A 24,234-nucleotide genomic window follows, 5' to 3' on the forward strand; every position below is an offset into this window, starting at 1 on the left:
TTTCGTTTTGACTCCTGTTTCTCCAAAATTGTGAAGTATATCTTGTTGTCTTTGAAGCAAGATAATTCATTGTTAACCTCTGATCTATTTCCCCTGCAATCTAAGTTCCCTGAATTATTATGAATAGATCAAACCTTTTAATCTGGACAGTCTGTCCAAATGACACCCCTTCATGTATCTCAGTGCTCTCCAGACAGAAAAAGGAAATTGTTCCTTGTTTGTTTTAGATCTCAGTTGCTTTGTGGTGTCTCTAAAAATGTGATTGATGTTAAGTACTGGGTTGGACCTCTGAGAGAATAAACTTTATACCAGTGACTCTCAACCTTCCTGAAGTGGTGACACTTAACACAGTTCCTCGTGTTGTGGTGACCCCTAACCATAAAATTATTTTTGTTGCTACTTCATAACTGTAAATTTGCTACTGTTAAAAAGCATAATGTAAATACTTGTGTTTCACTATGGAACACTTGTGAAAGAGTCATTCAACCCCCACAGGGGGCATGGCCCACAGGTTGAGAATCACTGCCTTATAGTTTGTAGTTCTTCAGTGTGGTCCTCATTTGTCTAGAGTTTCATGGGGTCCAAATGATCACCTTGTTCAAAAACATAACACAGCTATTTTCAGAATGAATGAAAATGTACATGGACATTATAATCTGCATTTAACAATTTTTTCTACTTAGAATTTTATTAATAAGGTCTGGTAAAAAACACATTTTCACAAAGATGATTAAATTGTATCTAACATTTATTTGCTAGGCTTAATTCACTAGAAATAATTAATTTACAATGAATATGTCTAAATTTATAGGTAGATATATGGCATGTTTACATATATATGTGTTTGTGTGTGTGTGTGTGTGTGTGTGTGTGTGTGTGTGTGTGTGTGTGTGTGTGAACTGGTTTTTCTATTAGACTTTTCATGTTATACATTTATTTCCTGAGAATGAGAAGCTTAGGTGCACAGATTAGCTGTCTCAGCAATTGTTTGACAAAGCTCAATTGACAGCCATGTCACTTTTTTATTGGTAGCTGAGTCAAGTTGATCTGACGGGAAAACCAGAAATTCTAAAAAAAAAAAAAATTATAGACGTTGGCAGCTACTTTAAAGTTCTCTGAGGTTAAAAGCAGCAACAGTTTATTTCACAGGTGGCATGAGTCAAGTGAACTTACTGTTTTGATATTTTGCCTGGCTTTTTTTCCCCATCTACAAATGAACCAGTGCCCTGTGGGGAATGGCTTTTAAATAGAGCCAGAGTAAAACGTCCCAATTCCAACTGCATATTTTATTACTCCGTGTTATAGTACTTTTTAGTGGTATTTGTCTGACACTGAGTGCATATTTCCTGACACATTCTGTTAAGTTCTGTGAGGAGTTGCCAGTGCAAAAATCGGAATGACCTCTATAGCAGGTTGTCTGTATGTGGGAGCACCGTGTCCCACTGAAGGCTCCCTGAAGTAATATGGAGGGTTAGGATTAGTGACTGTGGAACAAAAGTTTGGGCTACTTAAAAACACCACAAACCCAAAATAGAATATAACCAGTAAAGTTTACTGCTGAGAATAACCATAAACCAGAGTCAAAGTAAATCATTACAACTAGTTAAATTGGTAATCAATTCTGAATGTTATTTGTATCAGATGCGATACAAACATTTCTGAAGAAGTATCTAGATGTGGTGGACACATAAAATAAGAAAGTACCAGAGTAGTTCAGATATAAAATTTGTCATTCGTTCTGGGTATTGTTTGTATTACCAGCATTTGCTTGTCTGTTTTTATACACTCAGACTCTAATCAGATCATTTTTCTGAAGGCTGGAGAAAGTGGCTCAGGCCTTCAGAGAGCAAGGAGGGAAATCCAAGGCCACGACGGGGTTGATGCTTGTTCTGGATCCCCAGGAATGATTGAGAGGAGCAGAGGATGCTGCTGTGAAATGACTAAGCAGGGCATACATTTTCTCACCTACGGGAATGAACTCCTTTCATCATTTGTTGGGGAAAAGGTTTAGGCAGATCAACAATAATCTAATTTATTTTATAACATTTTTATTATTCCTATACTTTCTCAAACTTGATAGGATGACCTAGCTCAAATTTGAGGATGAACCTCCAGCACTCTAGCTCCCGAGTGTGAAGACTGTAGGTGTGCACCACCATACCTAGTTTATGCAGTCTGAGGACTCAAACCTGCACTTTTGTGTATGACAGGCAGGCCATCCACTGAACTATATTCACAGGCCTTGCCACTTCCTTTAAAAACAAAGCGAGTAAATACACTAAAACCTTGCCTACACTAAGCCCACTTAGGATAACAAGGAGATAACAAAAGGAAGATAACAAAATAGCTTTGAAACAAAATAGTCCCTTTAGAGCAATTTATATATATCATTTACACATTTTAAAAACACTGTATGTTATCAAGCAATTAAAATTGAGAAAAAAACCTTCTTTAAAGAAGTTTGAGTCAAATGTTTCTGGAAAAAAATGCTTTTTTCATTTATAACTTTCTATTGTCTTCAATGTCAAAGACTTGCAGACAAAATTTTGCCAGGTATGAAAAATAAGAAATGTAAAGAAAAAAATGAATGGAGTAATTAATTTAACTTTCTTGACTAATTAATTCAACTATTGTACACAGGATAATTATTATATGATTATTCATTTTTAAGATTAAGCAAATAAACCAACATTTTAAGTGAGATTGATTTTGTGTATCTGAGTGTTTTGTTTGCATGCATGCATTTGCTTGGAACCCTTGCTGTCCCTCACACAAGCTGGGAAACCCCATCTGCTCTTCTTCCCTTAACCCTGCCCACATGGAGAAAACTCCAGGCTAATATGTCATGACATCTCATATCCAAATTTCAGCAACCCACCTGAGTGCTCACCCAGGAGCTCAGCTCTGACCATATGGGTATAATCCCAGCTTCTAGCTGATAAGTCGTTACTCCTTGTCTAAACTCTGCAAAACCCCTTTGCTTTAGCCTAGTGTGCAACTTCACTGACCTCCTCCTGTGAGATCAGTGAGCCTACTGGAGAGCTACTTCCCAATAAACTTGCCTTTTTTATTCTTCGTTTCACTAGATTTGGCTGACTGTGTAAGTGAAGAAACCTATTAGTGTGTATGTGCAATACAGGCATGCCCAGTCCCCAGGGATTCGAAGAAGGGGTTGAACACCCTGGAACTGACGTTCCTGATGGTTGTGAGCCAGCACATGGGTGCCAAGAAATAAACCAGAGTCTCCTGCAAGAGCAACCAGTACTCAATCAGCAGTTTATAACAAAATTTAACATAAAAATTAAATTATATTCTCAAAAGAAAATCACACTATCAAAAGAACTTTCAAATTGTAAATGCACTTCTTCAATTTGTATTGAGTTTCAACTACTAAATAATTTCTTCTCCTTTCCTCTTTCTCTTTTTTTTTAAAAAAGGATTTATTGTTAGCAGTAGTATCTATATTTCTCTCCCTCCCACTCTTTCTCTCAACTCCCTGCCCCTCCTCTGTCTCTGTCTCTGTCTCTGTCTCTCTCTGTCCCTCTGTCTCTCTGTCTCTCTCTCTGTCTCTCTCTGTCTCTCTCTCTCTTTGTCTCTGTCTCTGTCTCTGTCTCTGTCTCTCTCTCTCTCTCTCTCTCTCTCTGTGTGTGTGTGTGTGTGAGTATGGGGGGGGGCTCACAGAGACCAGCCTTTCCTCCATCCCCTCTCTTTTCTTAAGCATATGCATCTTATTTGTGGGCGGGTTTGTTCTTGCATGTGCTATAATTCTCTTTTCACTAAGAAAATGCAAAATATTATTGTCTAGGCTGAAAAAAATGTGGATGAGTACTATGATATGTTTATTGGTGAGAGGGCATACACAGGAAGGCTAGCAAAAGGTATGTCTGAGAGCAGTGATAATCTAGTGAATGCTTCCTATAACTAGTAAGTTTTTCTTAAATGTGCATACCTGAAAAGACAGTTTAATTTCATTTAAGCGAAAGAGTGTGAAAAAAGATAGCATTTTCAACAAATGGTGCTAGTTCAACCTGGAGGTCAGCATGTAGAAGAATGCAAATTGATCCATTCTTATCTCACTGTACAAAAATTCAGTTCAAATGGATCAAGGACCTCCACACAAAACATGATACATTCAAACTAATAGAAGAAAAATTGGGGAAGAGCATTGAACACATGGGCACTGGGGGAAATTTCCTGAGCAGAACACCAATGGCATATGCTCTAAGATCAAGAATCAACAAATGGGACCTCATAAAACTGCAAAGTTTCTGTAAGGCAAAGGACACTGTCATTAGGACAAAACAGCAACCAACAGATTGGGAAAAGATCTTTACCAATCTTACATCCAATAGAGGGCTAATATCCAATATATACAAAGAAATCAAGCAGATAGACTCCAGAGAGCCAAATAACCCTATTAAAAATGGGGTACAGAGCTAAACAAAGAATTCTCAGCTGAGGATTATCGAATAGCTGAGAATAACCTAAAGAAATGTTCAACATCCTTAGCCATCGGGGAAATGCAAATCAAAACAACCCTGAGATTTCACCTCACACCAGTGAGAAAGGCTAAGATCAAAAACTCAGGTGACAGCAGATGCTGGCGAGGATGTGGAGAAAGAGGAACACTCCTCCATTGTTGGTGGGATTGCAGACTGGTACAACCATTCTGGAAATCAGTCTGGAGGTTCCTCAGAAAATTGGACATTGAACTGCCTGAGGATCCAACTATACCTCTCTTGGGCATATACCCAAAAGATGCCCCAACATATAAAAAAGACACGTGCTCCACTATCTTCATAGCAGCCTTATTTATAATAGCCAGAAGCTGAAAAGAACCCAGACATCCTTTAATGGATACAGAAAATGTGGTACATCTACACAATGGAGTACTACTCAGCTATCAAAAACAATGATTTCATCAAATTCATAGGCAAATGGATGGAACTAGAAAATATCCTGAGTGAGGTAACCCAATCACAAAACAAACCAAACAAAACAAAACAAAATCACACATGGTATGCACTCACTGATAAGTGGATATTAGCCCAAAAGCTTGAATTACCCAAGATACAATCCACAGAACACATGAAGCTCAAGAAGAAGGACAACCAAAGTGCAGATGCTTCAGTCCTTCTTAAGAGGGTGAATAAAAATATTCATAGAAGGAGATATGGAGACAAAGTTTGGAGCAGAGACTGAAGGAATGGCCATTCAGAGACTGCCCCACCTGGGAATTCAGCCCATATACATACAGCCACCAAACCTAGACAATATTAATGAAGCCAAGAAGTACATGCTGACAGGAGCCTGATATAGCTGTCTCCTGAAAGGTTCATCCAGAGCATGACAAATACAGAGGCAAATGCTAGCAGCAAACCACTGAACTGAGAACGGGGTTTCCATTGGAGGAGTTACAGAAAGTTTCGAAGGAGCTGAAGGGGCTTGCAACCCCATAAGAACAACAATGCCAACCAACCAGAGCTCCCAGGGACTAAACCACTACCCTAAGAGTACACATGGACAGACCCATGGCTCCAGCTGCATGTGTAGCAGAGGATGACCTTGGTCCTGCCAAGGCTGGACCCCCCCAGTGGAGGGGAATGTCAGGGCAGGAAGGGGGGTTGATTGGGGAGGGGGAACACCCTCACAGAAGAAGGGGGATGGGGAACGGTTAGGGGGCTTATGGACAGAAAACGGGTAAGGGAGTAACATTTGAAATGTAAATTTAAAAATACAGTAAAAAAGAAAAAGTAAAAGACCGTGTGAGGAAGGGGACAGAAGAGAAGCTAGAGAATGACATTTCAAGGAGTGCTGCTATGCACAAGGACAGTGCGTGCTGTGAGCTTTGTCCTGCTCTCCTTCCAACTGTATCCTGTGAAAATCTTGCGCAGAGTGACCTCACTTGCTCTAGTATTGTGAGGATGCCCTAGCTGTGGTCATTTGGAGAGAATACAGGCCTCACAGGGAAGAGATGTGCTTTTGGAACACAGCATTAGCATATACATGTTGAATGGCATGTGCATACTTGGTCACAAATGCATACACTGAATTGGAGGGATTACTGCTTGCTTGTTCGAGCTACTCACTATTGATCCTGGGAGTTCATAAAAACCAAAACAAACAAACAAACAAACAAACAAACAAAAAACCAACTTTATTCTCCTCTTGAACCACGATGGCCACAGCCATGGTACTGAAACACAGTGACTACAGCTATGGTGCCAAAAGAGCTTTGGGGAATTTACCTGATAAAACTTGAAGCTACTTCATTCTTTAGTGATACCGACAGGCACAGTTGTATATTTACATGGATACAGGACTATGATTTAACTGTCAGTCATTAATTTAGAAATATTCAGAAGTCGTAGAATTACTGCTTTCAACGTGGTCGCTGTTACAAATGTAGCTCCATTCATTCTCAAAACAGATGACTGCTGTCAAAAGGGGCCCTTTACAGAAATCTTAACACCAGATAAAATCTGCTGTATACCAGAATCATGAGGCGTTTTCACAAATAAAATAGCTGCCTCACCTTAGTATATTTTATATTGAGTATTCATTGGTTTCTGAACAGTCATCTTTTAAAACTAGGAATCTAGAGAAAATCCAAACCAGTTAAACTGTGCCAAGAAGACATTAATGTGTAACAAATTGCACACAAAGATTCTTGTGATATGCTACTAAAGATAAAAATTCTTAAAATGCACATGTATTTCATATTTGAGAACTTTTGAACGTGCTAATTAAAAGGTCTAAGTTGATGAAGGGCTGAACAATACATATATATTATCCTCTTGCTGGGAGTGATAGCATTAGTTAGGATGCATTTGACAGGAAGCGACAGAAAATATAAAAATAAATCTGACTTATTAGTAAGGAAGCTTTACCAACATCAAAATATTTAGAATTCAGGTATTCACAGAGTTGACTGGGCCAGGAGTGCAGGTAGTTCTCCATTGAGTCGGGGTCTTTATAAATGCCCATTTTGTCAATCTGAACACCCAGACTTACAAAATTAAATATACAACATCTGGTGAGATTTGAATTTCTACTAAAGAGGGCATAATGTTTCACTATATGCTATGCAATACTGGTGTCAGAAGTTCTAGCTTAGCTGGGTGTTATTTATTTCAGTTTCTCAAATGCAGGGACCTTTTCAGCAGACAGTCTTCTGAGGTTGCTTCCTTTGTGGTCACAAGATGGCTGCCTTGTCTCTTAATGTCACGTTTCATGCCAATATAGAGAAGGTATAAAAATGATTCAGTTGCTAAGGAGGAGTGGTGGCTTAGTCGGTAACCAACAATTGATGTTACCAAGACAAGTCTGGATATTTGTTGACTAACGTAGTTTCCTCTAAGAGTATGAACTTTGTTCTGTAACAGGATATAATTGACCCTGTTTTCTGATTCAGGGACAGAAAGTTGATCAGTTGTCATATTTTTGCAGAACTCTCTGTTCTTTTGTTATCTGTAAATGTTAATATTTCCTTTGGAGACCCTTCATCTTGTAAGAGCTGGGAACTGTCCTCAGCCCCTATCTATGTGTTTGAAACAAAATAGTTTCTGTTGAGCTTGCTGTGCTAAGGACCCTGGCTCATTTGTACTTTCCTCTTCCTCCCCAGCATTGCCAGGACACAGCACTAGTCAGTTTCCCATACTTATGCTTGGTGGTTGTTTCCTCCTGCCTAAGGCATTTCCAATGTTCCCTTCCTCCTTCTACTCGCTGACTTTCAAAGCTGTCCGCACCATCGGAGCCTTATTTGTGCTTAAAGCACTAATGGTTTTAAATGGGCTTGATAGACTAATCTGTGTTAATATTTACTTTACTAATGTGTTGGACCTCTGAGGTAATTCAATGCTTTAATCATTTCAAATGTTCAGCCTCTCAAAAGCTTTTCAGGAATGCTGCCAGTGTAGGCACCTTCCTGACATAGAACCTTCAGCTTTCCGACCACACTCCCAGGGGCAGGTCGCTACAGGAACAGCTGGACTGGACTTTACTCACTGCTAACTTGGTCTTGTGACTTCCTCCTCCTTTCATTCCTCAGAGCCTCACACTACAGTACATTGGGCCCTGAAGCCTTTCCTCCACCCTGCTTCCTGTCTCATCCTGAATGATTCATACATGACTTCAGTATTTTATAAGGATGCCCCACCCAATACCCTACACTCACCATTTCTTGACCTTCTGAGGTGCGTAACTCTTTTCCTCTGGACTTCAGTGTTAGCAACCAGTGACATGCCCCAGTGCTACCTAGTCATCCCCAGCAAGTCCTCTTCTCCTGTAACCACAACACAGGGTCAACATCTGAACCTGAATGCCTACTCCTCCAACTGGAACTCTTCCCCGCTGCTGTCAGACAAGTCCATTGGCTTCACAGGAATCTAAAACCCCAGAAAAACATCACACAGTATCATCTCCCTGAGGCCCTCGCCTAGCCTTCTTCCTACCTGCATGACTTTCCTCTTCTATCTATCTCAATAGTTTACCTGAAAACCTAAATTTTGCCAGACTCCATCAGACCCAACTTCAATGTCCGAACTTCTATCTTAATGAACTTAAAATCTGTTTTTGAAATTCAACACCTAGATTCTGAAACCTACTAAATATGAGTATATCATTCCCAAGAGGGCCTCTCGGATGGTCTACAATGTGGAAGCCTCACTCGGTATGTTAGCAAGTTGGGAACTTAGCTGCTTTTTGCTTCTATTCTAGATGGGAGCCCTTGAGGAAAATGACGTGGCCATTCTGTATTTTCTCTGCTGCAAGAAGCAAGTAATAACTGGATTCGTCTCACAAGGAATTGAGTTAGCTGCTTAGAGAGTAATCAAACTCTGTCAAACGAGTTTTCATGTCTCTCTTTAGTTTTCTGTTCAGATTTGAGAACAATTCATAATTCCAAATCTTTCTTTTTAATCTCTGTATGTCTTATGCTCCATTACTTTAGTAGGTCATCTGATTCTGAGTACACAGGACCAATGAGGAGAGCTCCTTTAGATTATCTCTTTCTGAAAATGTCTGAAATGTTGATTTGGCAATGGTTTTGTTTTTTGGGACACGATCTCTAGTGCACTGGTAACAAAAGCAAAAATACACAAATGTGACTATGATAAACTACCAAGGTTCTACACAGCAACCAAGTGAAGAGACAGCCTGTTAGGAGAGTACATTTGCAAACCGTGTGCATATGTAAGAATGTAACACATCAGCAAGAAAAGAAATAGTTTTTTAAAACGAGAAAAAGACATGAATATGAATGCACATTTATCTAAAGAAATGACCAACAGGCATAGGAAAAACTGTCCAACACTAGTAATCATCGAGGGGATGCAAATTAAGAGATAAAATGACCAACAGGTATAGGAAAAACTGTCCAACACTAGTAATCATCGAGGGAATGCAAATTAAGAGATACACTTTTACATCGATTACAATAACTTTTAACTAAACAAAAGCTAACCAGTGTTGGCAAGGATAGGAAAGACCTGAACTGATGAGACTGCTGTAGCAGAATTTTCTGCTAATTGATTAGATAATAAAGACAAGAAGCCAATCACTGGGCAAGGAGGAGGAGGTGGGCCTTCTGGGTAAAGAGAGGAAGGCAGGAGTAGGGGACTTCCGCTTGGGGCAAGGCAGATGAGATGTAGGCTGGGGTTGTTAGTTTGGGTGGCAGATCTGCCACAGGAAGGTTTCTAGCAGAAGAGTTTGTGAATTTAGGAAGCGAGATTCTGCCCCCAGCGACTGTGTTATCTGTTGATTTTAAGCGAAGATTGGTGTTTTCCTTCCGCAGCATTTCAACTGAGCTCCAGGGAAAGGGAGCCGCTGCAGGGCTTGGGTTTGCAAGAGTGCGCCTCAGTTAGCCTGGGAAATTGGGGACCGCTGAGTGGGTTCGGCAGCAGCCAGCTGCTATGGGGAGGAGAGAGCTATCTCAGAGATCTACCTGGAGAGGCCAGTCTCAGGTTATGTGCCAGGCTAGGAACAGACCGAAACCACCGGCCGGGCGCTTAGCAGGCAACAGTGTGGATTGATTTTTTAATATTACATGCAACAGACTGTTAAGTAGGTAGAGTCCATTATGGAAACTAGCATGGGGGTTCATCCTTCTACATTTGCAATGCAATAGATGACTGGATGACTGCAGACTCACTGTTAAGAGAGACGGAGAAGGCTTCTGTAACAACCCCTACTCCCAACTCATCCCAAAAGTAACAACCTAGACAGGAAGCCATTAACGAAAATTCTTTAAAATTGTGATAAGAATACTCTTCACAGTCGAGGGCCTCTGGCAGGGGTGCAGGTAGAAAAGGACTAGGTTTTTTTTTTTTTTTTTTTTTTTTTTTTAAGGGGCTGGCCACAGGGAGTTTGACCATGCCCCAGTGATATGAGGAACAAAATTGAATTTTTCCCTCTTCCTCCTCCTCTTCCTCCTCCTCTTCCTCCTCCTCTTCCTCCTCCTCTTCCTCCTCCTCTTCCTCCTCCTCTTCCTCCTCCTCCTCCTCCTCTTCCTCCTCCTCTTCCTCCTCCTCTTCCTCCTCCTCTTCCTCCTCCTCTTCCTCCTCCACCTCTTCTGTCTTCTTTTCCCACTTCCTCTTCCTGTTCTTTTTCTTCTTCTCTTGTTGGGGGAGGTCACAAGAATGAAGGAGTGGACCAGGAAGTGAGTGTGACCAAGGTCCATTGTGTGGAATTCCCAACTAATCAGTAAAATGTTATGAAAAATATTAGGTTGAAAATAAGAACAGAATTACCATATAATCCGGCAATCTTGTGAGAGTATTCCTGAAGGAAATTGTCACTATAAGAGCCCTGAAGAGGCATCTGTGCTCTTGTTTGCTACAGTGATGATCTTAATTGGAAAGTACGAAGTAAACCTGCGTCCATGTGATACATGGATAAAATGTGATTTGCAGTCCTGGTGGGAAACTACTACGCGACAAAAAGAAAAATAACCTTTCCTTTGTAGCAACATAGATGGCAGTGGAGGGCAGAAAAACAAACGCTATATACTTTTTACCCATCTGTGCAGTCCAAAATTAATTCTCAAGTAGAGAGTAGTAATATACGTGTAATTCCAACTGTGTGTTCTGTTTTGGGCATTGTGTATTACTGTTCTGTGGTGACAGAACACTATTGCCCAAGCAATGGAAGCGCTTACCTTAGCTATGGCTCCAGAGGAACAAGAGACGGTTGTGGGTGGGGGAACATACTAGCAAGTGATAGACTTGGTGTCAGGAACAGGAAGATGAGAGCTCACATTTAAACCACAAGCGCCAAGCAGAAAGAGTGAACTGGAAGCAGCACAAGACGCTTCAGCTCAGAACATGACCCCAGAGACGTACGTCCTCTAATGAAGATGTATCTTCTAAGCTTCCCTAGACAGTGTCAAAACTGGGGACCAAGAGCAATATCTGAGTGCCTATGGGAGTTATTCTCCTTCACTACATCTGTCCTTATCATTTATACCTCTATCATATACATAAACATTGTGTGTGTGTGTGTGTGTTTCTACCTCCTGTCTACTGAATTATTGAGAAATGATGATCATTGTGAGGATAATACTAATATTAAGACCAGAAGGAACCCAAACTTCAGCACTTGCTCTTTCCTTCAGTGTCAGCTGAGTACAGGCTTTTTTGACTTTTAAGGCCATATATTTGATGGTTTCCCTGCACGTTTGTTGTACGTTAGTGAATCGTTTTAGTGTGAATACCTATACTGATTCCTGTTTCCTTCAGAAAGGAACTAGCCCACAGGTTTCCACTCTCACCAAGTCTCCATTCTTGACCGTTCCAGCCACAATCCTTATCACGGTCATATCAGGAAGAATTTCTGCACAGCCAAGCCAGAAGCCAGTTCGCAGTCATGCTAATTAGCGCTTCAGGAGGCTTGCAAAGGTGACGATTTCTTCCTCTTTCAAACCTGTTCTCTGGATTCCACTTTCTCTCTTCTTTTACCTCATCTGTTTCTTTTTCTCAGCCTCCTTCTGTCTAACTAAGCGTCTAAACAATTCTTTAATCTTAACCTGTTCAATTATCCTTGTTTCTTTTCCAAGACTGTTCCACTGGAATCTTCTTTGCCTCAGTCTGAGCACAATCTCTAGTTTCTCGATAAGTAAAATAGTGATTACCCCTTCCTGTGTGTTACGCATCACTTCTAACCCATAGCACGGGCTGCGGGCTTTATCTTTGAGGTGGAACTGTCATCTCCACCAGGTCCAAAGCTCTCACTCTGATATGACCATGTTGCTTCACTTTTTTTCTCTCCATTTCTATCTTTACCACATTAGTCACATTTATGAAGAATAGCCAGAGTTAGTCTTCAAATACATGAGTCAGACCATGCAATCCTTCTGCTTAACCTCCGCTCTCATTGAATTAGAGCCACATTTCTTCAGGGACTTAAAGTGCCACTGTGATAGAGTTATCTGTCTCTTCTCACCCAGGGAGAATTGACCTGATGGTGAGATTTTTGAGAACACAGGACTGTATCTGGTGGGTGAACGGATCCAATTACAGAGTCTAAAATATACAATGAAAAATCAATCAATCAAACAAAAGAACAGGACAAGAAGGAACAAAAGGCAGTGAATCCTTCTGAAAGTTGGCTAGCTATAAAGAGGGCTTTGAACATGATCACCGGCCTTTGCATTTTATAGGTCTTTTACAATTACAGCCTCACTGGGTATATAACAGCTCCCTTAGGAAGAAGGAGGAAGGCTCCCTGACAAGGACAATGGAGGCAGGATGCTGTCAAAACATACATATACTATTTAAGCCAAATTTTATCTACAGTCATAGCTCTGAACTGTATTTTTGAGACACATCTCAACCAATATCCTTTATAAACACTTGCCATTTAATATGTCCAGTAATGTATTTACTATATTTTTATCTGCCTGGTTTGCTTTACTCATAAACAAATTAACATCAAATAGTCACTCCTTATAAGACTTCCTATTAGGTCAAACAACACCGATACACAGATTTTATTTTTAACAAAAATTGAAAACCAACCTTATGAATTCATTCTGGTTCTTCTCTCCCTCCTGTTTCTAAGGTGCTGCGTTTTGTTTAGAGTCTATCGCTACGGCCCCAACCCAAGTGCTTATCATCTGCTCCAAATACCAATAAATACACTCCCTTCTTGGTTGCCTTGCCTGAGGCTCACCGAACTCTTTCAACTCTAAAGTCACTATCTTTCAACAGAGTGCTTTAGTTCAAAATGAAATAACAAAACTCCTTAGGATGATGACCGGAAATGGGCTTTTTTTTTTTACCTTCTGTTTTAATCTCAATTATGAGAGTTCTTCATATGTATTAATGTAATCATATTTAAATATATAATGTGTGTTCACGTATGTATTTCCCCATATTCTTACTTAAATAGCTATAGCCATCAGAGTTCAAGTAGTCTCCCTGCCCCTTACTGTATTGTTAATACAATCTCAAAAAGTTTGGGAAAGAGTCAGTCATATGCTGTCACTCAACAGTACCTTGGTTCACTCTCCTGTTTTGTCTATAAAGTATGTATTTTTCATGTTGGAATATAATTTTGTATACTTTCCGGATATACTTGACTTAGCTGTTTCTTTTTATATTGTAGAAAAGGATGTTAAAAAAAATAAAACAAACCCCCGAAAACCCAAAGTGCTACTTTGCAGAATAAATGAAAATGGAACAAGAACAGGGTGAGACGAAAGAGGGCAAGATTTAAAATGCATATCGTGACGACCTACCCATCTGCCTTGCATAAGCTTGGCATCATTTGTCTAGCTGCCAGTATAGCACAAACTTTGTCATTTATCTGGTTTCCTGTACTAGTGAGGGAAAAATAAAGCCTGGTAATTTCAACAGTCCTTGCAACAAAATTGTTTAAAAAAAAAGAAAAAGAAAAGAAAAGATAAAAGTTTCTATGGAACTTCTCTTAAAGAGAATCTAAGATGAAATTTTGTTTTGTTTTTGAGATTCACAAAAGTGCTTTATTATTCCTGATGGGTTTGCCACTGCCGAATGCTCTATTGAGAAGGATTTAAACCGATCAAACTAATCAATTTTCTGATTACTCCTACCAGGATTTTATGTAATTTTTTCTCATGTCTGTTCCCTCATATGTAGAGTTTTACCAAACATGAAAGATGACATTCTCAGTGATGTCTGAAAGATTCCCTTTCTGACACAGTGCATTCATTCCACTTTCATATCTGTTCACATGCAGAATTGATACTGGCAGGTGTCACTGTGTGAGCCACAGGGTAAGCTGGTAAAAAATAACTTTATGAAAACCACTGAATAATAATCAGAGCAGTAGAGCAGCAGGCTATTTCCTAGCGTGCTCTTAAGTCCTGGGTAAATATTGATACATTGTAACAATCATGTTTTCATACTGCTATTGAATGGCTGCAATAGCAGTTCAATCTGCATCCTTTAGAAAACTTTGAATATAGTTCCTCTTCCAGTTAGAGTGTTTTATTTTAATTATATTGTACAAGGCTTTGGAGTGCAGTGTGACAGTGTTCGTTGGTAATGTATGATGATCACAGCTGAGTAGTCAATATTTCCACCTCCTTCCATGTATGTTAGAATTTTAAATATTTAAGTTAGTTTTTAAAAGGATTTACCTACTTTGTATGTACGAGTGGTTTTTGGTTGTTTTTGTGGATGTATGTCTGTCCACCAGATTTACATGACGCCTCTTGGAAGTCAGAAGAGGATATTGGATTTTCTTGAACAGAAGTTAAAGCCTGTGTATGTCTTTACGTGAGTGCTGGAAGCTCTGGATGAGAAGCCATTGCTCTTAACTTCTTAGCTCCTTATCCAGCCCTGAAGTGAGTTCTCGGTGTCAGGGCCTACATATGGCTTTTGAGCTTTGCTGGCAAGACTAGATCTTAGGTTCAGATACTGACTCATTCATGTTCTTATCAAGAACCTATCCCCCTTACATAATACTTTTGAGTACAAGGAAGTAGATAGACCACATATGTTACAGCCTTAGCCTTTTGATTGTAGTGTAGAATATTATGGTCTCCTAGAATCCTCAAACACAAGTTAAACAACATCCTCAGATTAACAGAGATTCTGTCCCTAATCCTGGGTGCTTATGTCTGGATAAAATGAAAGGTTTGGGATCTGAAATATATCAAATTTACCAAATTAGATGTTAAAAAATTACATCCCACTCAGAGGATTTGATAATTAAAAGCATTTCCTATCTTTACCTTTATCAATAAATATACCCCCTTCAAGGTACATGGCTTCTATGAGAGGAAAATTTTTCTTACTAGACCTGAAGTATCTTACATACTCGATATATATGGTACTGCAATCAATAGGCACATGGGTTATCTAAATATGTTTTTACACTGGGACGGATCTCAAGGCAGATCTAATCACTTATACGAATGTTATCAAGTCTAATACAACTCTTTCCAGAGAAGGAGAGGGAGACATGATTGCTTAGCTATATCTCTACACCTATAAGAGTTAAAACAATCAAAGAGCCCACTAATAAATACAAGTTTGTAGTACTTCACAAGACTACGCAAAATTGAGGTAAATTTACCTTCTCTACCAGACATCAGAAGAAAAGGCTGTGTCAGACTTGCTGTATTTCTTTCTGAACAAGCAGCATCCCTTCCCCTAGCCTAACAAGCCTTAAAATGACTACACAAGCTCTAACTGACAATGCTTCCCCATTGTGGTTAACTTTGGGTGCAGCTGCTTCAAAGTGTATTAGCACACAGGCGTGGACTTGGGCAGATAGAGGCCGGGGAAGAGGACAACGAGCTTGACGTTTTCCGTGGATATCGATGCATATCCTATTGCTAGGCTGTCTCGATTTTTTTTTCCTGGTGGTTACAAAATATTTTATAGAGGAGGCTTTAATGACTATAAGATTTATGTATCAATAAGACCAAAATGAGCATCATACTCATAGTTTCCCTATTCTATGAGCCATATGGTAAAGGTTTTGTACAATACATGATAATGCAATAAGAAATAATCCCAGCATTTGATAGACATAGGTAGAATCATCGTGAAGTTCAGGCTACATAGAGTGATTCCATTTCAAAATGCAAAATACATCCCAATAAGTCTAGGGTAAAACAATGAGGTATCTAGAGGTGTCACACTGATAAGATAAAAACAAAGAATTTTTTTTCTAGAGAAAGTAAGAGTCCTGTCCTGCATTTAACCGGAACTCTCCTGACTGTAGATAAATGTTTCAGAGGGTTCTGAAACTCTGTCTTAAATGACGATTGCAAACAAACACTCCTAGCATGAATGATTTTGTTATCTGCTGTTTTCATGAATGCTTCTAAATATATCTATTTTTAAAAATACTTACGTATTTAATATCTGCCTGTGTGTGCCTGTGTGTATATATGTGTATTATGGGCACAAGGAGCCAACAGAAGTCAAACGAGGCATAAGAGTCCCTGGAGCTGGAATTACAGATGGTTGTGAGCAGCCATGTGGGTGCTGGGAGCCAGATCCAGGTTTGCTAAAGGAGCAATTAGTGTTAAGTGCTAACCTCTCGAGCCAGTATTTATTTACGTATCACTTTCATTGCTGTTCGCCATGTGTACGCCTGCATTTTTGTCTGGGGGGAATGTGCTGCATGCTTGAGTGTACTGGTGCCAGCAGAGACCACAGGCATTGGATCCTCCTGGGGACAAGTTCCAGGTTGTTGGAGACTTCGGTATTTGGGCACTGGGAACTAAACTTGGGCCTCTACAAATGTAGCGTATGAGGTTGCCAAGACCCTAAATGTACTAATTTTGCTTGCAATATTTATATTTACAACAAAAACAATCCCCCCAAACCTCCAAAGGAGGAGCGTATGGTTTCCCAATATGTTCAATTTAAAGCGTTAAGATGTGTACAACTGTGGCCTAAAACTTCCTGGTAGGATCCCTGAGAGGTAGATAAGCAAACACACTGAATGGCTGGTGTGGACTCTTGACCTACTTCTGCCACTGGTCACCTGTTGATCTTAGGCGATCTTTCTGACTCGGTCTGGTTGCCCTGAAAAACCAAGGAGTTGCAGGAGATAAATCCCTTCCCAGGAGTCCATGGGCTTTGAGCATCCCTGCTCCTCCACCCAGGAGCTGAACTGAAGAGGCCCCTCAGTGGCCCATGCAGCTGCTGAGTTCTAATGGCTAACCTGAAGGTCTATGAAGTAGCTGTACAGGGTTGGTTAGAGTGTGAGCTTTGCAGCCTTGGTTTTACTCTACCACCCAACCAGTGTATTAGTGTGTGGTCTGGAGCACTAACAACTCAGAAAAATCTCTCTCCATTCCCCATAAACTAGGGCAATATGAACAGTTAAAAAGTTTTTTAAATGAGACACTATCAGTATAACTCTAAATGTAACGACAAAGCAAATACCTAGTTAAAGCTACTCATCTCTAATATTACTGTGAGTCCATTGAAATAATTGCTCTATTAGAACTTCTACAAGTATGATCAAATATATCGGTAATATGGTGTATTTGAATGGTTTAAAGTACCACTCTGAGATGACTTGTTAAAAAATGATAGGACACCCACAGACTCAGAGAGATATTTAAAACCAACCAAAACAACCTGTTTCTCTCTGATTCTTTTTATTTAATTACAATCTCCTAATAAGCAGGTAATCAAGCTGTTTGATCTGTACTAATGTAATCTAGGCCAAGCGTGCTACCTCCTAGCTTTGGGAAATCTTCATGCCCTGATAAGATTTCAATGGGTTTTTGTTTACATTTTTATTCCTTTGTTGCAGAGTAGGGAATAGTTCTTTTTGTTGTTGGTCTTAGTTCTTAATGGTAATATATATATATATATATATATATATATATATATATATATATATAGTCTCCTTATTGTCTGAAACTTCATTATATATAGATTACACCTAAATAAAAATAAACAATACAAAATAATTCCACGATAGGAGAGACACATTTTAGACACATGAAGAAACATAAGTTCTTATTTTATTATTTAAAAACTACCACTTTACCCCAAAAGAGAAGTGAAAGAAAAGAAATTCTCCAAATGTAGGAAATGGAGTACTATGACATTTTCAACTAGAGCAGGATATCTATTTATTTTGGACATTGTATTTCCACAGGCAGATTAAATTTCAAATGTAGAGATTTTTTTTCCTTACTAACAGTTGTCACCCTGACATGTGAAAACTGGTGATTTTCAGGGCCCAAGGTTAAAATGTATATAGGTAATCAGTATTTTTTGGCTTTTCCTATAACTTGGAGATGGGACTTTTATGAATAGGATACTTCTTACTGGGGGATCCTCTACAGTATATGTTAATTTGCTCACAATAATATTTGGGTCAACCTGTGTTAAAGGTGATTTTAGGAACTATGAAATTCTATAGCAAGAGTTTTGAGTTACCACAATTTTTTAAACATATCTCCATGGGGTTGGAAAGACAGTTTCATGGATAAGGGACCTTGCTGCTTCTGTAAAGGGTATGAGGGTTCCATTTCCAGCACCCATATGTGGAGGATCACAACCCTTGTAGCCTTCTTGGCACCTGCGTACATGTGGACATACCCACATATTGACATACAGAACTCAGAATAACAAACCAGATACCATATCTCTTTGTGGAATTTGAGTTTCTCCTCGCCTATGAGATGTGAGTACCTGTGTGTGTGATCTGCAGTGCCTTGTGGAAAATAAGATTTCTTCACGGTATTGGGTGAGTAACATGGTTAATAGGAAGTAATTCACAGTGACTTATAAATCTTGAATAGCTCTATGTTAAAAATCTCAGGTTCACACAACTATTACAAAGACTTATTTATTATAAAATTCAGCTTAAAAATCTTCTTAGAAGCTGGCTTATTGTGTCTTCACAGTTCTACTTCCTCTAATACTTGGTTACTGGATTAACTTTCATGAGGCTCCACTTACTTAAAAGCTATTTTATAGGAAGGGATATTACACTTATATACTACTTTTAATTCTTTTTAATTATTTGTCTAAAAGTCTGAAGACAGTGACTTCTTAATGTGTGTACCCTAGTACCCCTAAGGAAAGAAAGACACAAAGAAGTCTTAAAACTGTTCTAAGCTACAAGACACATGGGCTCTGCTGGAGACCTGCTGTGGAGGTGCTGAGTTGAACTGATGTGCCATTATTTTGATGTCTTACCTATTCAACTTTGCACTTTTTGGTTAGTGGGAACAAAAGAAATTGGTGGAGTTGGAAGCTAAGAGATAGCCAAAATCCTGTCTGGGGCTGGCGAAGGCCCCATTCTCTCCCCATTTTACTCTGAAACTTGCCAAGCCTTGTTCACTTTGGCTTTATTTTTAAAATGCATTTCTGGTGAGTGAGGAAAGGTTTTGTACTGTGTTTTCAATGACTCACCCAAAATAACTCCATTGAACTTGTGAAGGGTCCTGTTCTGAATGTAGATTTTGTTTGTTCTGCAGTGAGCATGAAATAGCTGCAGAAGGGAGATTAGACTCAGGAAATGTGCTGGGAGAAGCCAGGAGAATTGATTTTCTCTAAAACGTGTGTGTGTGTGTGTGTGTGTGTGTGTGTGTGTGTGTGTGTGTGTGTGTGGTGCACATGCTCATGCCCATATGTGTTCACATGTGAAACAACCATCGTGAACACTGTACTCATAAAGCTGTTAAAATCTATCAGTATGAGATAAACATGGGGTATATCCAGACACTCAGACTTCTTTCTTTCATCTCCATAAAATGCACACAGAAAGTTTTATATAGGAATACATAATTGTAAAGCTATGTATAGTGAACTTTTAAGTTCTAACTGGTTTCAATGGGGAAAAAATTGCACCTAATCATATATAAAAATACAAGTGTTTGGAAATAATTAGATTAGGAAGAACAAAAAGTTAAAAAAAATTAGTCACATAACAGGATGGTGTTAATACTTAGGAACGTAAGACATTACCCTGTTTTGTCACACATTGCAGAAAAACTCCCTATCAGTAAGCACTGGCATGCACTGAGCATTTGCTACAGACCCCATATACTAATCTAAAACCTTGTATGATTCAAAATGCCTGAGATCTTTAAAAGCAACATTTTAGGGCAAGACTGAGGAGAAAGAGAAAAGAGATGAACATAAACTTGAGGATCTAGTCTTCACGGATAAATTACAAATATTTTGGCTTTTCCAGATAGCTGTCCCATATGTCCAGTAGGAATATTCCAAAGCCTCCTTTGAGCAGTTTACGAATTCACAAGACAAGTCAAAGGAAGCTTATTTATTCTGTTACATAATCTTGTTTCTCTGTTGTGGATGAAGAACGGATGGACATTCTTACCTGTTGCTCAGAAACGAGAGAGAACCGAGTCAGTGAAAAAAACAAGCAAACACAAACAAAACAGCTGACTATAAATTTACTGAGGAGAGGGTAAGTCTAGTATTATTCAACAAACATCAATTGTGACCCAAGAACAAGTGGGAAACCTAGCGAGCCTCCAAAGCCCTAACTTCAGAAAGGATATAATGGGGTAACTACTGGACTGGTGAGTAGATACTCTGTAAGGCAGTTTTCTATTCATATTCATCCCTTTCCCTCTGATATGTGCTTGATAAAATACAGAAAATAGACATAGCAAATGGCTCTGATATATTAGTGTTTCCAATAAGGAAAGGCAAGACTAAATTTTTACTAGTCTGGAAAGTCTATCATTAACAGGTTTGAGTTATATATCTGATATGATTCTATTTCTTTAAAATAGGTACAAACTAGAAATAGTAAACCAAAACATTTTTAATGATTAATAATAGCTTAATGGAATAGATCAAAGAACTGATTAAAATTAAACTAACTAGTTTTCAGCAGAGTTTATTATACTTGTTTTATAAATAAATCACTGGGTGTTTCTGAAGAGTTTATTTATTCATATTGATTAACATTTTCATTTAATTCTACTTTATTTTATTTGACAAATATCCCCCTGCTAACATGGGAAATGCTAATAGATGTTGAGGGACCCACAGGTTTTCTTCTGAAATGAATTTAAGAAGTACTGGGCTAAGCACAATTAAGTCATGTTTGTTTAGAATAAACCATGAAGGTGTCTTATTTGAGCAGGAGATTCTACACCAATCTCACACAAAATATATTTTGAGGAATTTTCAAACCTTTAATATTGGGATGGAGCTGGAATAGAAGTGGAGAATGCAGTAATACAATATGTGGCATTATCCCACAAAAGGAACAAAATGTTTGATATAATTACAATTCTGCCATTCTGATCAGACTTTGAATACAAATTTGATTACATAAATATAACTGAAACGGTTTCTTAACTACAACGAGGAGGCCTCAATTTAACTACAGTCAAAGTAAATCTTATTTTCTAATTTTGAGGCCTGTGTTAAGGTTAGAAATTTTATATCATATATCATTTATTATTGAGGCTTTTCCACCTAAAATTTTGTTATTTAATCACAGTATGTTTTCTGTTCTTCCCTGAATTTATTATAATTTTAAGAAATATCTGCATAAAAATGGAAATAGAAGAAGCCATTCCTTAGTATTAGAATAATTTCTCCATATGAAATTGACTTATTTTTTGAGTCTTTCAACATAATACCTGCAATGGTCCTAGTGAATACACACTTCAGTTTTTATAACCCTCATGCTAACTTGGGAAGTTTATGATTACAACTTCTCATATGAAGAAAGCAATATCCAGAAAGATGAGCTATGTGTAAAAACAGAAGGAAAACATTCAACTTTAGTCTGATACCAAAAACCTTCCTCTTTCTACTCTACCTTGTTAGGTTAAATTGTCCATATTTAATATAACTGTATTTCTCTTCCTCATATGCATCAATGACTTACTCAATATTCTTAATGTAGAATACTAGAAATGCAGATTTTACAGCAGGTCTGGCCTAGGGTACTTGCCTGGAAAACAAGCAAGTATCTAGACGTTCCCTAGGCTTAGTAGTCATTATTGAATCAATCAAACACTTTGGGCACAAAAAATAACCTCAGATTTGACAACATAAACTCCTTGGATTTTAGGGAAATAGCATTCTGCCTATGAGTTTCTTCTAAAGGAAATATACCTTTATTGTTCTCCATTAAATTTTGCAATATAAAATAAAATATTTGTGCAACTGCAGATTCTATAATCGCTATGCTCTACTATTTCTGAGTTTATTCCCCTTTTTCTTTGACTGTAAGTGGATGATTTGTAAATTACTGGCCATACTACATTATTGTATTTCCCCAGAATTCTTTGCTCTGTAAAAGTTTACGCAAAACTAATTTAAAAAAATAATAGGCAAACAAAACCCCAGTTTGTCTCATTTGAAGGAGAACAATAGCAAACAGACAACTTGCCTCAAGAGTGGTCAGTATTCTATGTAGACTCAGCATTGTATTATAAATACATGAAAGATATTGATATATGTTCCATAGCCTCTCATGTCACGATGTGGCTAGTATGAATAGTGTGCACATCAGAGTTGTCGTATATCAAGGAACTGTAAACAGGATGTGATCGTGACTGGGGGAGCCACAGAGTGAAGAAATTATGGATCAGCTGATTCATGCAGGTAGTAGACAGACCAGGAGTGAATTAAAGAGCAAGGACAGAGAACCAGCCACAGCACATGCATGTGGTAGAATGGAAGACATCTGGAGACAGCAGATGGATGGGTCAGACTCCAACAGGACGCTGAATCAAACGATTAGAGGCAGTGTCCTCTCAGCACTTGGCCAACCCCACCAATGGTTCTCTAGGCACTTCCTTTTCATCTGTCTCATCTCCCACAGGCAGCTGCTTTGGAAGGACATGGAAGAGTTAGCTTCATCCTTAATACAGAACTCCTGAAACTTTAAGACACATTAAGAACAAAAAGATCCTTTAACAGGGAAAGGTCAAGCCACCAAGGTGCGGGCACCGTCCTTGCAGCTGCCCTTACAGTTCACTCTAAGTGTAGGAGTGCCATGATCATGCCGGGATGGCTCTGAGAAGCCAGCTTCCATTTTGGATTTAGTCTTGGGTACTGACAGACCATCAGCAGTTGTTGTTTCTATCAGTAGTTAATGATGTAGTGGGAACCATCAAACATATGGACCATGCTAGACTGACAAAAGGGACCGAAGACAGGCAGGTTACTGTGCTACTTTAAAGGGGTATGCATAGCTTATGTACAAGGGCCTGCACGAGAAACTAGGTACCATCTCATCTCAAGAACACTTTACATTCTGAAGTTCTGAAAACTTTGGAACTTATTTCCTTTGGTTACTAATGCACACTTAAGTTGAACTTTTATGAACTGTAAATGTCTATTTCAAGTGGAAAGTTTCTTTCTTAAAGTACTATTTATGTAAAAATGTTCTTTTTAGTCAAGAAAAGACCAAAACCAAAAACTGTTCTAACTTTGCTTGCAGAGTTCAGCCATACAGAACAAAATGTTGGAAGCCTTCTATATATTGTGTGTAGATAGTTTAGAACATTCATTGCTTGATATGTCCCACTTTGTCTCAATCTGGATAGAATTTGACTCTTTTTTTTTTCTCATAGGAGACACAAATATGATAAAGGGGGGAGGGAAGGATGCTGGAGCTCATTTAAAAGTTATTTCAGAAAGCTTGACATTACCTGCTTCTTGATCCATCCATCTTCTAACTTTCAAATCCAAGCAGTCAGCTTTCTCTACATTTCTGGGTCACTTTCTTTCTCCACTTCCCTTTTTGTCTGCATCTTCAATGTGATATATCCATCTTTTCTCACTGCATTTTCATACCTCATATAACCAGGGCGTGCACGTTTCTCAAACGTGCCAGCCACACTAGGGGAAGCTTTTATAAGTAGACAGTACAATCTCATGTCTCTTTCATCCTCGCCCAATCCTGTAGTCATCCCACACTGAGTATGTCTCAGCAGCCCAGTCACTTGTTTGCACGCGGGGGCGTTTTATGAGACTTGGCCTTGGAACTTTACCTCTATTTCTGGACGAGAGAGGAGTTGAGAGAAGGAAAGGCTATAAGCAAACAAACAAACAAATCTGGCTCTTTCCTGAGGCAACCACGAAGGGGCGGTTCAGCTCCTTGCTCGTTAGGCCGAGCCCCGCCCCGACTCGCCTCCTCACCTCCCCGCACCACAGCCACCGGAAGGGGGTGTGGCCTTCTTTGTGGGAGGGGCGCACAGCTGCGAGGGGCTGGACTGTGCATTAGCCGGAGGCGTGGCTAGAAAGGGGGCGGGGCGGTGTCTTGGAG

The 24,234-nt window shown here is 39.1% G+C and overlaps 1 long non-coding RNA gene across 2 annotated transcripts; it reads right to left on the bottom strand.

The window, feature by feature from the left end:
- Positions 1 to 19,712: 19,712 nt before the first annotated feature.
- LOC103691830 (uncharacterized) lies at positions 19,713 to 24,127 on the bottom strand. 2 transcript variants are annotated; one of them, XR_015683635.1, is made up of 2 exons: positions 23,618 to 24,127; positions 19,713 to 22,792 (listed from the first exon to the last, which is right to left on the bottom strand). It is a non-coding gene; the product is annotated as an uncharacterized LOC103691830 (long non-coding RNA). The 2 variants fall into 2 exon arrangements; XR_015683636.1 differs by having other exon boundaries at positions 21,119 to 22,789.
- Between the last annotated feature and the right edge of the window lie 107 nt (positions 24,128 to 24,234).

Source organism: Rattus norvegicus, chromosome 3 (assembly GCF_021556685.1).
Source record: "Rattus norvegicus strain SHRSP/BbbUtx chromosome 3, alternate assembly SHRSP_T2T, whole genome shotgun sequence".
Taxonomy (NCBI): Eukaryota; Metazoa; Chordata; class Mammalia; order Rodentia; family Muridae; genus Rattus; species Rattus norvegicus.